The sequence below is a fragment of the Acomys russatus genome, chromosome 2 (genome assembly GCF_903995435.1).
Source record: "Acomys russatus chromosome 2, mAcoRus1.1, whole genome shotgun sequence".
In the NCBI taxonomy this organism is placed as follows: Eukaryota; Metazoa; Chordata; class Mammalia; order Rodentia; family Muridae; genus Acomys; species Acomys russatus.
This window is the reverse complement of record NC_067138.1, coordinates 43,127,171-43,138,936: the sequence shown is the minus strand read 5'-3', so window position 1 is coordinate 43,138,936 and position 11,766 is coordinate 43,127,171. Positions and strand designations below refer to the sequence as shown.

General features: G+C 42.7%; 1 non-coding gene across 1 annotated transcript; it reads right to left on the bottom strand.

The window, feature by feature from the left end:
• Positions 1-7,225: 7,225 nt before the first annotated feature.
• Positions 7,226-7,328, bottom strand: LOC127208247 (U6 spliceosomal RNA). The gene has a single exon (XR_007833086.1). It is a non-coding gene; the product is annotated as a U6 spliceosomal RNA (small nuclear RNA).
• Between the last annotated feature and the right edge of the window lie 4,438 nt (positions 7,329-11,766).

Genomic DNA, 11,766 nt, shown 5'->3' with positions numbered 1-11,766 from the left:
GGCTCCACCCAGCAGCAACTCAAAACAGATGCTGAGAGTCACAGACAAACATTGGGTGAAGCATAGGGAGTCTAGTGGAAAAGTGGGGCAGGGGAGAAGGACCTGGAGGTGACAAGAGCGCTACAAGAAAACCAACAAAGCCAACTAACCAGGCCCCAAAGGGCCCAGTGTGGACTGAACCTAAGTCTTCTACACAGATGTAGCCAATGAGCAGCTCAGGCTTCATGTAGGTCTACTAGTAAGGGAAGCACGGGCTGACTCTGACATGGACTCTGTTGTTTGCTTTCTATCACTTCCCTCTGATGGGATTGCCTTACCAGGCTACAAGGGAAGAGGAAGAGGAAAAACTCAGTCATGATGTAACTTGATGAGCTTGGGTGCATGGGTAGGGGGGGCTCCCCTTTTCTGAGGAATAGGGGAGAGAGGGGGAGATAGAGTGGGACTGGGAGGAGAGAAGGGAGGTGGCTATGACTGGGACATAAAATTAATAAAATAACTAATTAACAAAAAAGAGAAAAATGAAATTACTAAAGAAGAGGAGGAAGAAGAGAAAGGGTAAGGACTGAGGGAGGGAGGAGGGAGGGAGGGAGAGGGAAAAGGAGGAGGAGGAGGAAGAGGAAGAAGAGGAAAAAGCAGGTGCTACAGTCATGCTAACACTCAAGATCTGATATCACCTCTACCATTGACAGGAAACCTGAAGAGAACAAAGACATGCCATCTGCAGAGATTCCTCATCAAGTTGGGGTGGGGAACAGCAACACCCCTTATCTGCCTGCTCTAGAGCCTTCTTCCTTCCCAATCTACTCCATCCCTCTAACCATACAGATGAGGACTCTAAGACTTCTGTCATTTGGCCAGTGACAAGGGGAAACTTGCTGCCTCCAGACAGCTCCATTGCTGAGTTTTCTATTTATTCCACAAGCATTAAGGGCCTGTGTGTGCCAGGCTCCATTCTGTGGTCCATGGAGATGGCAGGGAGAAGCCCAGGTAATATTTCTTCTCCCTGAGTGTTGTCACCTCCCTCCCATTAGGATCCGCATGTCAGGACAGTGGGAAGTCTGGACATGGCTTTCACAGTTTCTCTTTATCCCCAAGACAATGAGAGACTTCCCAATGTGGCTAGGTTCCCTGTCAGATCCCTTAGCCCTGATGGAAGAGCTATTGAGGAGTTGAGTCTTTGTGCTGGATCTATCTGAAATGCTTGTCTATTAAAAACCATCTTTCACAGACTCTGAACTCTCTAAATTAGACTTCACCAATGTGGGAGATGTACTAACCTTAGGAGATACAGCAAGGCACTCATTTTACATGTCCTGATATAGACTGTGATTCCCTCATACCTTTATTCTGAGACTGTCAACTCATGAAGGAGATTGGAGCATCCAGCACAACTCTTTGACAGTTACAAGATTTGTTTACATGCCCAGGGTTATGCCCACAGACACAGAATCAGTCATTGCTGTGATGTGACCCAGACCCCAGATCTGACTGCAGATCAGTTTCTTGCCATTCCAACAAGGGAGTATTAACTCCACTAAAAACGCAGGTGCCCACGAACTACTGAACCCAGCCACTACCTGGTTCTACTTTTCTTTCCCAGGGCTTCAGAATACTCTTAAATTCATCCAAGTACTGATTAGAAAAAGGCTCGGTTTCAAGCCAATGAGAAACAAGGAGGCCATTGCACACTTGGCTCCAAGCTTCAGAAAAAGTGGCTGTTGAGTTCACTTCCCTGGTTCAAGAGGATGTACAAGAGCAACCCAGAGCTGACCAGTGGGGCCTCCAGAACCAGTCTTTCTGAGTACTTTTTATCATCGCCCTCCAGACAGTGCAACCCTTCTGCCATGGCTTCTGAAGGAAGGTGCTCGCTGAGCTGCTGTGACACCAAAGTTCTACTTTCACACTAGAAACTGGTTGACTTGCTGTTGACTGAGAACAGTTTGTACTCGCCATGCGTTTCTCTGTTGAGATGATCAGCACTCACAGTAGAAGGTACAGCCCCCACCCCACCCCACCTGCCCATAGTACCCATCAACATGCAAGTCCTTATAAAGGTCTGTGATACCTACCCATAGCTGAGAAACAAACACAATCAAAGTAGGAAGCCTTCGTGTAAGTCTAATGTCTGCTAGGGTCATGAATCCCACTGGTTTACACTTAATAGAGATTAATAAACTTTTGTCATTGTGAATCAGTTCACGAAGCTCACATCATAAAGGACTTCATGATTTTAAATGAATCCTTCCTATCTCCTTTAAATGATATTAGGTGCTTTCCCCTGCTTCCTTGGAATCCACCTTGTTGTTCTGCAAGCTAACTAGTTTGGGTCTCTTCCCTTCCTCCAGTCTTGATGGTAACCCAAGAATCCGAGTGTGGCTGCATTAGCAGTGTGGCTCGACATTGCGTGTATTTGATATCGGGCAGATGTGGGCGACAGACCCTTCCCTCCTTCCTTCTTCTTTCCTAAATAAAATCCATATGGTTGTGTTCCTCTGAAAAAAGAAAAAGAAAAAAGAAAAGAGAAAATGTCTAATGTCAGTCACATCCTTACTCTGGTAGGAAATGGCTGCCACCAGTAAGAGCTGTGTCTTTCAAAGGCCACATGACTTTAGATCTTTTGCTTTCCCTTTGAAAACCTCATGCTTTGGCTGGGTGGGGTTGTTGCCATGAGGTGTATAAGAAATAGGGCTTACCAAGCCATGGAGACAAGCCAGTAATCAGCATACCTGGCTTACTTCTACTTAAGTTCTCGCCTCCAGGTTCCTGCTCCAACTACCTCCCTGGCTTTCCTCAGTGATGAACTATCAGAACACTGTCAAAAGAAGGATGCACAGTGAACAATGCCTTGGGTAATTGTGAGAAAGGCTTCAGGAAAAGGCAAAGGGCCTTTTACCTCAGGTGCATTTTGTTTCTTGGATTGTTCTTGGATGTGATTTTGTAGCTCCTGGGGCAAATTTATATTCAAGACATATTTACTCTTGTTGGATGTCAGAACACAGCTATAGAACACAATATGGTCAGCGTACCCTGAATCTGGATATGGCCTTCTGCTTTGCTTTTGTGCTTCCAAGACATAATCTATAGTACATGCCAGCCACTTGTGTTCAAGTTGGTCTATCCTGGGAAAGTTCATTAAAAGGGCTGCTCTGGTATGCACTTACTGGCATTTATTTACATGTTTTTCTGGCCATATATTTCTTAACTCAAACAACCTTCCTTGGACCATTACTTTCTTTGTTAGAGTCTTGTATAAAAGTCCACTGACACTGAAGTAAGGTTGTTTTACAGCATCAGACTGTAGTCTGCTCCATTCTTTCAGGTCCTTAGATCCCAGGTGCAACACACAACATCCATATAGGGCCATGAAAGGCAACAGTGGGCTTATAAGCTCTAAGGCAAACTAACCTTTCCTCACCAAGTTGCTTTTAGTCATGGTGTTTTATCACAGCAATAGAAATCCCAACTAAGACAGTGGCAGAAGCAGGCAGATCTCTATGAATTCCAGAGCAGCTTGCTCTATAAACTATAGAGTTCCAGGGCAACCAGGGATACATGGAAACACCCTGTCTAAAACAAACAAACAAACAAACAAAAATACCTAATTACAGTTCTAATGTAGAAGAAATGAAAGTAACTCCTTGCTTATCATGCCACCACAGATTATCTGGGTTATTCCCTGTGGCAGAGCTGTTTGCCTATGGAGCTGGGGCGTGAGAACTCTTAACACTCCAGAACAGCAGGTTCCAGGCATAATTCCCTAAAGCAGGAAGTAGGCCCAGGACACCACTGATTGTGAGTTCCAGGTCCTTCAGGACTCACCTGGATAGAGCCGTGTTCAACCTCAAACTCAAGGCAGGGCCATTCTGTCCTGACAGGTCTTCAAAGAATGGTGGCTAGTGAATCCTCTGTCTAGCCATGAAGGGACTCTATCCCTCTTCCCTTCCCAGAGTTCCCAGTTGTCTGTACAAAACACCTCTGGAGGAAAATACCTGTGAGTCTGTTCATATCGTGTAAGCCATTGCTCAATCTCGGGTCCCAGGAGGAATTACTAACAACAGGGATGTTGTCACAGTGTCTGCCATGGTTTCTGCACAGTTTTACTTTCACAGTAGTGGCAGAAATGGGTCCAGGAGTAGGGGGGTGGGTGTGGGGGGATGAATGCTTCCTGGTGTCTCCATATAACATTGGATGTACCTTCTGCTGCCTGAAGCAAAGGTGGACACTCAGGACTACTAGCTGCAGCCATGTCTGGTGCTTGTTAAGTGCTTAGAATGTGACAAGCACCATGCTCTACCTTCCAGATCATCATTCCAGGGCCATGCTTCTATGCAGTTCTGTCAAAGGGGACACTGGAGCACAGAAGATAAACACACATATTCACTGAAGAGGACAAGATGTGTTCTACCCTTTACCTTGTATAATTTAGCTAACCACACCCTCTCTGATACTAATGCCATTAAGGGAATCACACTCCCCAGGTCTGAAGAATCATCAGAAGCAGACAATGCCGGAATGCCTAGATGCTCCTAAAATGGTCCCTGATTCCAGTACCTCATTCCTTTAGGGATGTCAAGTGTGCTGATGTTCAAACAACTGGATTTCTTCAAGTGAAACTTTTTTTATTCTTCCCTCAAAGGTTTGATGGGTATTAGGGGAAAGTTCCACATTTACAAATATAAGCATGTATGAGCTGCACACAAACTGTCACACCCATACTCACTAATGATTAGCAAGCACAAGACAACTTTTGGAACATCTCAGAGCTCACTGCACCATTCCTCTCATCCACACATATGTATGCTTCCAGGGGCAGGAGATACTTTTGTCTTCTCAGTAGAGCTGTGCCTGTTTCTTTTTCAGACTCCTTGACAGTTTGGGAGTTAACCACCTCTGGATTCCTAGGCACAAGGTGGTCTTTGTTTTCAAACACAAACTAAATCTATTAAGTCCTGACTCAGAAAAGCTGCCATCTGGTCTCTCTCTTTTAAATTCAGGACTTGGCACAGTTTATACCTACTAGCGTGTGGATATAGATTTAAACAACCATATGGAGGTAACAAGCTGGCTTCTAGGTTAACGGAATTTCTCTGGTATCACCCATTTCCTGGGTTACATCTATAAACACTTTCCCTAGGTTGCAAGGCTTCCAAGTAGGCCAGCAGGAGCAACTGATAGAAAGTATCAGGCAGGTTAGTGATTTCCTTACTTCTACCCTGGCTTGGAATTTCATGTGGGACAGCAGGTCCTCTCTTTCTGCTGTGCAAGTGTCCTCACATCTGCAGGAACGTATAAGAATAAGGAATAAGGACATCACAGAAGGAGGAGAGTATAACTCTCCCTACAACATTAAATGTGGCTGAAGCCCTAGCATTGATTTCCAGTACCACCATAGATGTGGTGATAATGGTGGCGGTGGTGGTGATGGTAAATAGGAAGGTTCTTCACAGTCATCAGTGGTGGCTGTCACAATCATGTCTTTTGTCTATATGCTCCTTTAGAGTCAGACCATCTCCTCCTGTGATATGGGGGTGGACTGGAGGAGGGGAGCTGCCACTAGGGCCATGCCTGAGCAGACAACAAGCTTCTCTTGCAAATCTCATGACTTCTTTTCATTTAACATTACTCTGAAGTGGTCCAAAGTGAAGAATGGACTCTCACTCCCGTGCCATTGTGGAGCCTACAGAAGACTGCTTCTTCTTTAGTGTCTCTGGCATTGACTGGGGGTGCTGAACCCCAGAGATATATACTCTCAGATAACCTGTGTTGTGGCCCAATGTATCTTTGTAAACAGATCCTCTTCATAGGAGTGTCAATTTGTCTGATGCCATTCGAGGTATATGTCTCTGACTCTCAGTTCAGTGTCACACCTAGCTACCAGCTTACTCTTCCCTGAGGCTAGAATGGATTGAAATTCATTTGCCCATACATAATATGGGCTTGCCATAGTTCCCAGTGGATTTTTAAGACCTTAATGCTGAAGGGATCACATTCTGTGATCATTACTTTAACTCAAGATTTTATTTCTAACTTTGCCAGTGGAAACTATAATTATACAGATTTGAGCCAGCCCCCTCCCATGCCTATTGCTTTCCATTTATTTTGCTGTGGCTATTGCTCCTTTCCCCCAACAGTCATGTATTGTGATTATTGAACTCTCTCTGACCTTATACCACCAGTCCCTGATCATTTCCTGTGTGCTGAGAGATATGCCTAGTGGCTCCACTCCATCAGAAGCCCTCAGTCTTGTCCCTATGGTGCACTTGATATGGAGAGTAGGTCATTACCACTCCATCCCATTCTCTGGATTATATGTGCCTCAAGGTCATAGATTCCGCTTCTATTATTTCAGCCCTACACACCTTGAAGAGCATCCAACAGCCAACTGAAGGAGAGAAACCTGTTCTTTAGGATTGCAAGTGTGGGATCGGAACAGTCTCGTGAGAGAACAGGTGATGTTAATTCACTAGAAGAGCAACCACCTCGCGCAGGAGCTTAATAGCTGCCAGCTGAAAAGATCCTGTGAACAGACTCTGGGAGAAGATATATAAATGAGCCCAGAACTGGCGGCGACAGGCAGATTACAGACGTGGGATAGATTTGGCTGTTCATTGCTGCCCTTTAAGACGCTCCTAGAGAAACCGCTGGAGGGAAGGCTTCAGAGCTCTGGCTCCTGCTGAGGCTCTGGGGTCTGGTTACCCCAGGTTCCAGTGGAAGAAATCCTGCGGCTCCCGACCGGAGAATTGTTCCTCAGAACTGATAGCCTTAAGGTTTTGTTATTGTGTCCATTAATCCTCATTTCCTACAGTTTTGGTTAATTGGGTTATAATCGACGTAGTTGTCACTAAGTTGTTAATAAAATATTCTGGTTAAGAAAATTGAGTCTACAGCCAACGATGGTAGGGAGTCTTCTAAAAGTCATTTGCCAAGTGAAGAAGTTTTTCCTTTAAGCCTTCAGTTGATTTTGTTAGAGAGTGGAAATATTTCCAAGACAGAAGTGGCTTCTACACTCATACTGAACAAGGATGAAACCCAAAACTGGACCTGCTGACTCTTGATGAATGTATCTGTCCATGAGGTGGACATGGTACTCACCTGACAAATGGGACATGATGGACAGTCACCTGTCGTTCTATGGTGCCTGGTACACAGCACAAGGAGCAGGATATTGACACCACCCCTGGTGAGCCCAGAACTTCAGTTGCTTGTGTGTTTGTAGATTTTTTTTCAAATTATGGAACACTTCATAAATTTGCATGTCATTCTTGCTCAGGGGCCATACTAATCTTCACTGTATTGTTCCTATTTTAGTATATGTGCTGCTGAAGCAAACATGTGTTTTGTAGATTTTATCTCTTTTTAAAATGTAGGTAGCTTTCATACTTATTGTAACATAATCCTGGAGTCTATAAAAATAGGAATTTTAGAGTAAGCTCTCCTCCTCAATTTCCTATACCCTAGCATCACTGAAGATGAGAGTCTTACTCATTTCTGTCGTGATGTATTGACATACACAGACATTAGAGAAGAAGAAAAGAAAAACCGTCCTATCTTAGCACCCTCACTCTCACCCTATTTTGTTATTCTTCATTCTAAAAGGCCTATATTAAAACCTCACAAAGCAGATTCTCATAATTATAAGAAAGGTCTTCCTAATTCTATTCAGAGAGGATATTGGGAGACATCTTGCACATGAATTCTACACTACTTTCTGAGTTATAAGCATTCACTTTTGCCTATGAATGCTGTGTATTCATAATGACAAAAAAAAAAAAAAAGCCAGTGAAGCCCTTGAAAAACCAAGCAGTTCTGAAACCCACTTATTTCCGTATATGCCAATTAAAAGCATAAACATTAAAAACATGGTCTCCCCTAGGGTAAGAGCTATGTAGTTGCTGTATTAGTATGCCCATTGAGCACTCTGCCATATGTTCTCATCCAGTGAAAATGAAGTCCATAGTGGAAGTGCAGATGATGAAAGACATCTTCATTTAAAATCAAAACCATCATCACATTCAATGAAATTAATCATCATTCCCAACAATGATGTCAAATGGAACTATATTAAATTTTTTCAAAAATTATTTTGTAGGTGTAAGTGTGCACCAAAATTAGCCATTAATTTATCCTTAAATACCTATCACATTTTCTGAAAGTTCCTGTGCCTCAAGAAATCTACTCTAATGTGTTAAATAATGAGCTAATTTCCTTCAAGGTCTAGGAATAGTCACACTACTCATTTCAGATTGAGTCTGTTCTGGATGCCTTGATAGGCACTTTGCCTATTTTATCTGGCTTTTAAAGTGTCTGCTGCAGGGTTGCTCAGAGTATCTTTTTATTGTCAATTTTAGGTCTAGGATCTATGGTGATGCTTCTGTCTCAATGTAGACATAGAAAATGTGCTGCTTCTCTTTTACTCCATCATTCTTTCATATGGATTTATGATATTTTCCAAAGATAGAAATGTCTCCTTCATCCTACCTCTACTGTCCTGTTTCTTGTTTCTTTATTTTCTACTGTTTTCTCTTTGAAAATATTTCACTCAATTCTTTTGCTCGTGGTTTACTTTTGTCTTGTTGAAAAAAAAAAAGACCTCATTTCAATATCTGATGTTGATAGGCAGATTTGGGCCCAGGGGTCCCGCTCAAACTAAGGCACCAGCCAAGGACAATACAGGAGGTAAACTTTAAACCCCTTCCTAGATCTAGCCAATGGTCAGAATATTCTCCACAGTTGAGTGGAGAGTGTGATACGACTTTCTCACATACTCTGGTGCCTCACATTTGACCATGTCCCCTGGAGGGGGAGAACTGGTGGCACTCAGAAGAAGGACAGCAAGTAGCCAAGAAGAGACTTGATACCCTATGAGAATATATAGGGGGACGTAATCCCCCTCAGGAACAGTCATAGGGGAGGGGAATAATGGGAAAATGGGGGGGGGGAGGAATGGGAGGATACAAGGGATGGGATAAACATTGAGATGTAACAAGAATAAATTAATAAAAAAAAAAAAAAAAAAAAAAAAAAAAAAAAAAAAATTAATTAAATTCCTACAGATAGCCATCACTCTAACTTACATTGTTGAATTTAAACAGTTATACCCCATCGCAAACCAGTGCCTGTCTTGAAACCAGTGACCATTAGTGCCAAGGTCTTAATTGCCACACAGATTAGCTAACAGGTTTCAAATTCTCAGTTTAAATTCTGCTCTCAGGACTTCTCCAGGCCTGTCTACTGAGGAAGCACACTCTAGAACACTGGGTATATGGTCTTGTTGCCAGTATACACACCAGCAGAACAGCAAGCCTGCAAACGGGAGCAGTGACCACAGTTAGGGGCAGCAAAAAGACACAGCAACCTCTTTAGAGAGCTGAAACATGGAATGGCCATTCAAGCTGAGGAATAAAGGGTAGGCATTGTGAGGAAAGAATAGAATTTACATTCCCAAACTCTGCTATAAAACACAGGTTTTCAATTCTTCCTAAAGACTCATCAACATTATTTCTGTTTCTGTTTATTTGGTTAGTTTTGAGACAGTATCTCATGAGGCCCAGCCCATGTTTATATGCTTAAAGACAAAATCAAATGTTTCTTTAATTTAAACAAATAATAATAACTTTTCCTAAAACTACAAAGGCCAAATGATCATTTCCCAAATCTGACTGTTAGCATCCAAAGGAATTCTTATGGTATCTGCACTGAAGAAGAAATGGGCAAGATGATGTTTAAGGCTTTCTAAATGATTACACTTGTCTCTTGATTCACCTGGAGATTTCAAGAAAGAAGTTGTATTGACACATCTACCAGTCATAGGATTCTCCCAGTTCCTGAAAACCAGGAGCTATCTAAGATGCGTTTATCACTGCAAAGTAGCCTTTCTTCTATATCTGTTCATCATCCTGACTCATGGGTATGTCGTAGTCACAGCTGTACCATTGGGCTCTGAGAGGCAGAAAGGACTTCTGTTTCTAATGGACTCAGCCTCAAATATGGTCCCAGAGGACACCAGTGGATCTTACTAACCTAAGATCCTCCATGAACTATCAAGGCCTCAGTTTTCCTAACAACATGGAAATAATGATTTATTGCACACAGGATTGTAAGGATGGAACAGGAAACCAAGTGTCCCATATCCTTGAGCATAAATTCTTACCTGGTAACCTTAGTCAGATCTGAGGAAGGGAAAAAAACTCTTTGCTGTGACTTTTGCTTTGAAAAAGGGAATCCAGAACAGAACATAGAGTAAAATCATCAGACCTTCTATGAGCTCAGGAAGCATCAGATGAGGGACAAAGATGCACCATGGAAGTAGGTACTGGTGGCTTCTCTAATGGCATCTCCTGGCCCTTCATTGGACTGAATACATCCTTACTGTTGTACTTGTGACACTATTTGTCATGCTTAATATGCTACTGATAGTTGGTATCTCTGTTGTCTACATCCACAGGATTCAGAAAGCCTGACTATAAGTTGTGAGGGAGACTGAAAAGGATAGAGGTCCATGGACTGACATAGACAAGACAGAGTCAGTAGGAGGGAGGTCACCTGTTATATATCATTATGATCCGTGGGACCCATAGATGATGATATATTACTTAGGATCCTTGGGCATCTCTTAGAACCATTTAAGAGGTCCCCAATTCTTAACCCCTTTAGGAAGGGTTAGGTCAAGTACCAGCAACAGTGCCCAGAGACTCCAAGAAAATGAAGAGAAAGTGAACCAAAAGGTAGTATGAAGGGTATTGGCATGGGTGCACCACCTGGAAGCCATATCTAAGCTGGTGAAAGACTAGGGTCCCAAGGTGCAAGAATCCACATTGTGGAACAATTTTTAGAGATTTCACAAGGGCAGTTCTCAATGCTGTTTCTGCTTTGGCCTTCTCTATGACTATGGAAAAGGGACAAGGAAAGAGAGTCATGACTCTAGAAGATGGCTAACGTGACACTTCTATGACATGAGTATCCCATGCATCTAGAATATGTACATAGGAAGAACAGGTCAGGGTCATTGTAGCACCAAGAGATCATTCACAAGCAACAAGGGGAGTATTGAATAAGATGTGATGTCCTAACAGTTCTCTCCCTGCCTGGCCACAGGGAGAATTAAGTCTCTATAATCTCCTTGTGTGGAGTAACTCTGTCTGCAGGAAGCCGCTGCTAAGTTTTGGAAGACTCATTCCAATGCCTCCCATCTAAGGACATCTAATGACTCACTATCCTCTGTTGCTCTTCTAGCATAGGCATCTATACCCCAGAGCTGAGTCTCGTACATGGTCTTTAGCAGTGGTCTCGGAACAGGCTCTGAGAACCTCCCTGGAATGTGAGAAATGGCCCATTCTGAACACACCAAGGTGTCTCTATTCTATTATCATAGACTTAGTCATTACTAAACAGCCCAGTCCAAGCTTTCTGGTGTTCATCATTCTTTTGCATTCCACTCTACCCCAACTCACTACTTCTTGGTATTCTCCAATTAGCCACATGCCGATTTTTACGTATAAAAATTATTCTCATTTCTCTTTATCCAAGTATCCAATTCATCCAATTACCTTCAACAAAAACAATCTCCACTCTGTAATAAAAAGCACAAGTCAAGTGCTGTGTAATCTTTGTTTCCAGCCTTGTTGCTAAAGGTCAAATGCTATGAAAATTCCAAAGTTTAATTCATTCTCGCTTTCTCTTCTTCTCTCGCCCAAATACAATGACTTCAAAATGTTTTGTCCACTCTTGGTACTGCAATTATTCAAAAATTTATTCTAAAAAGAACAT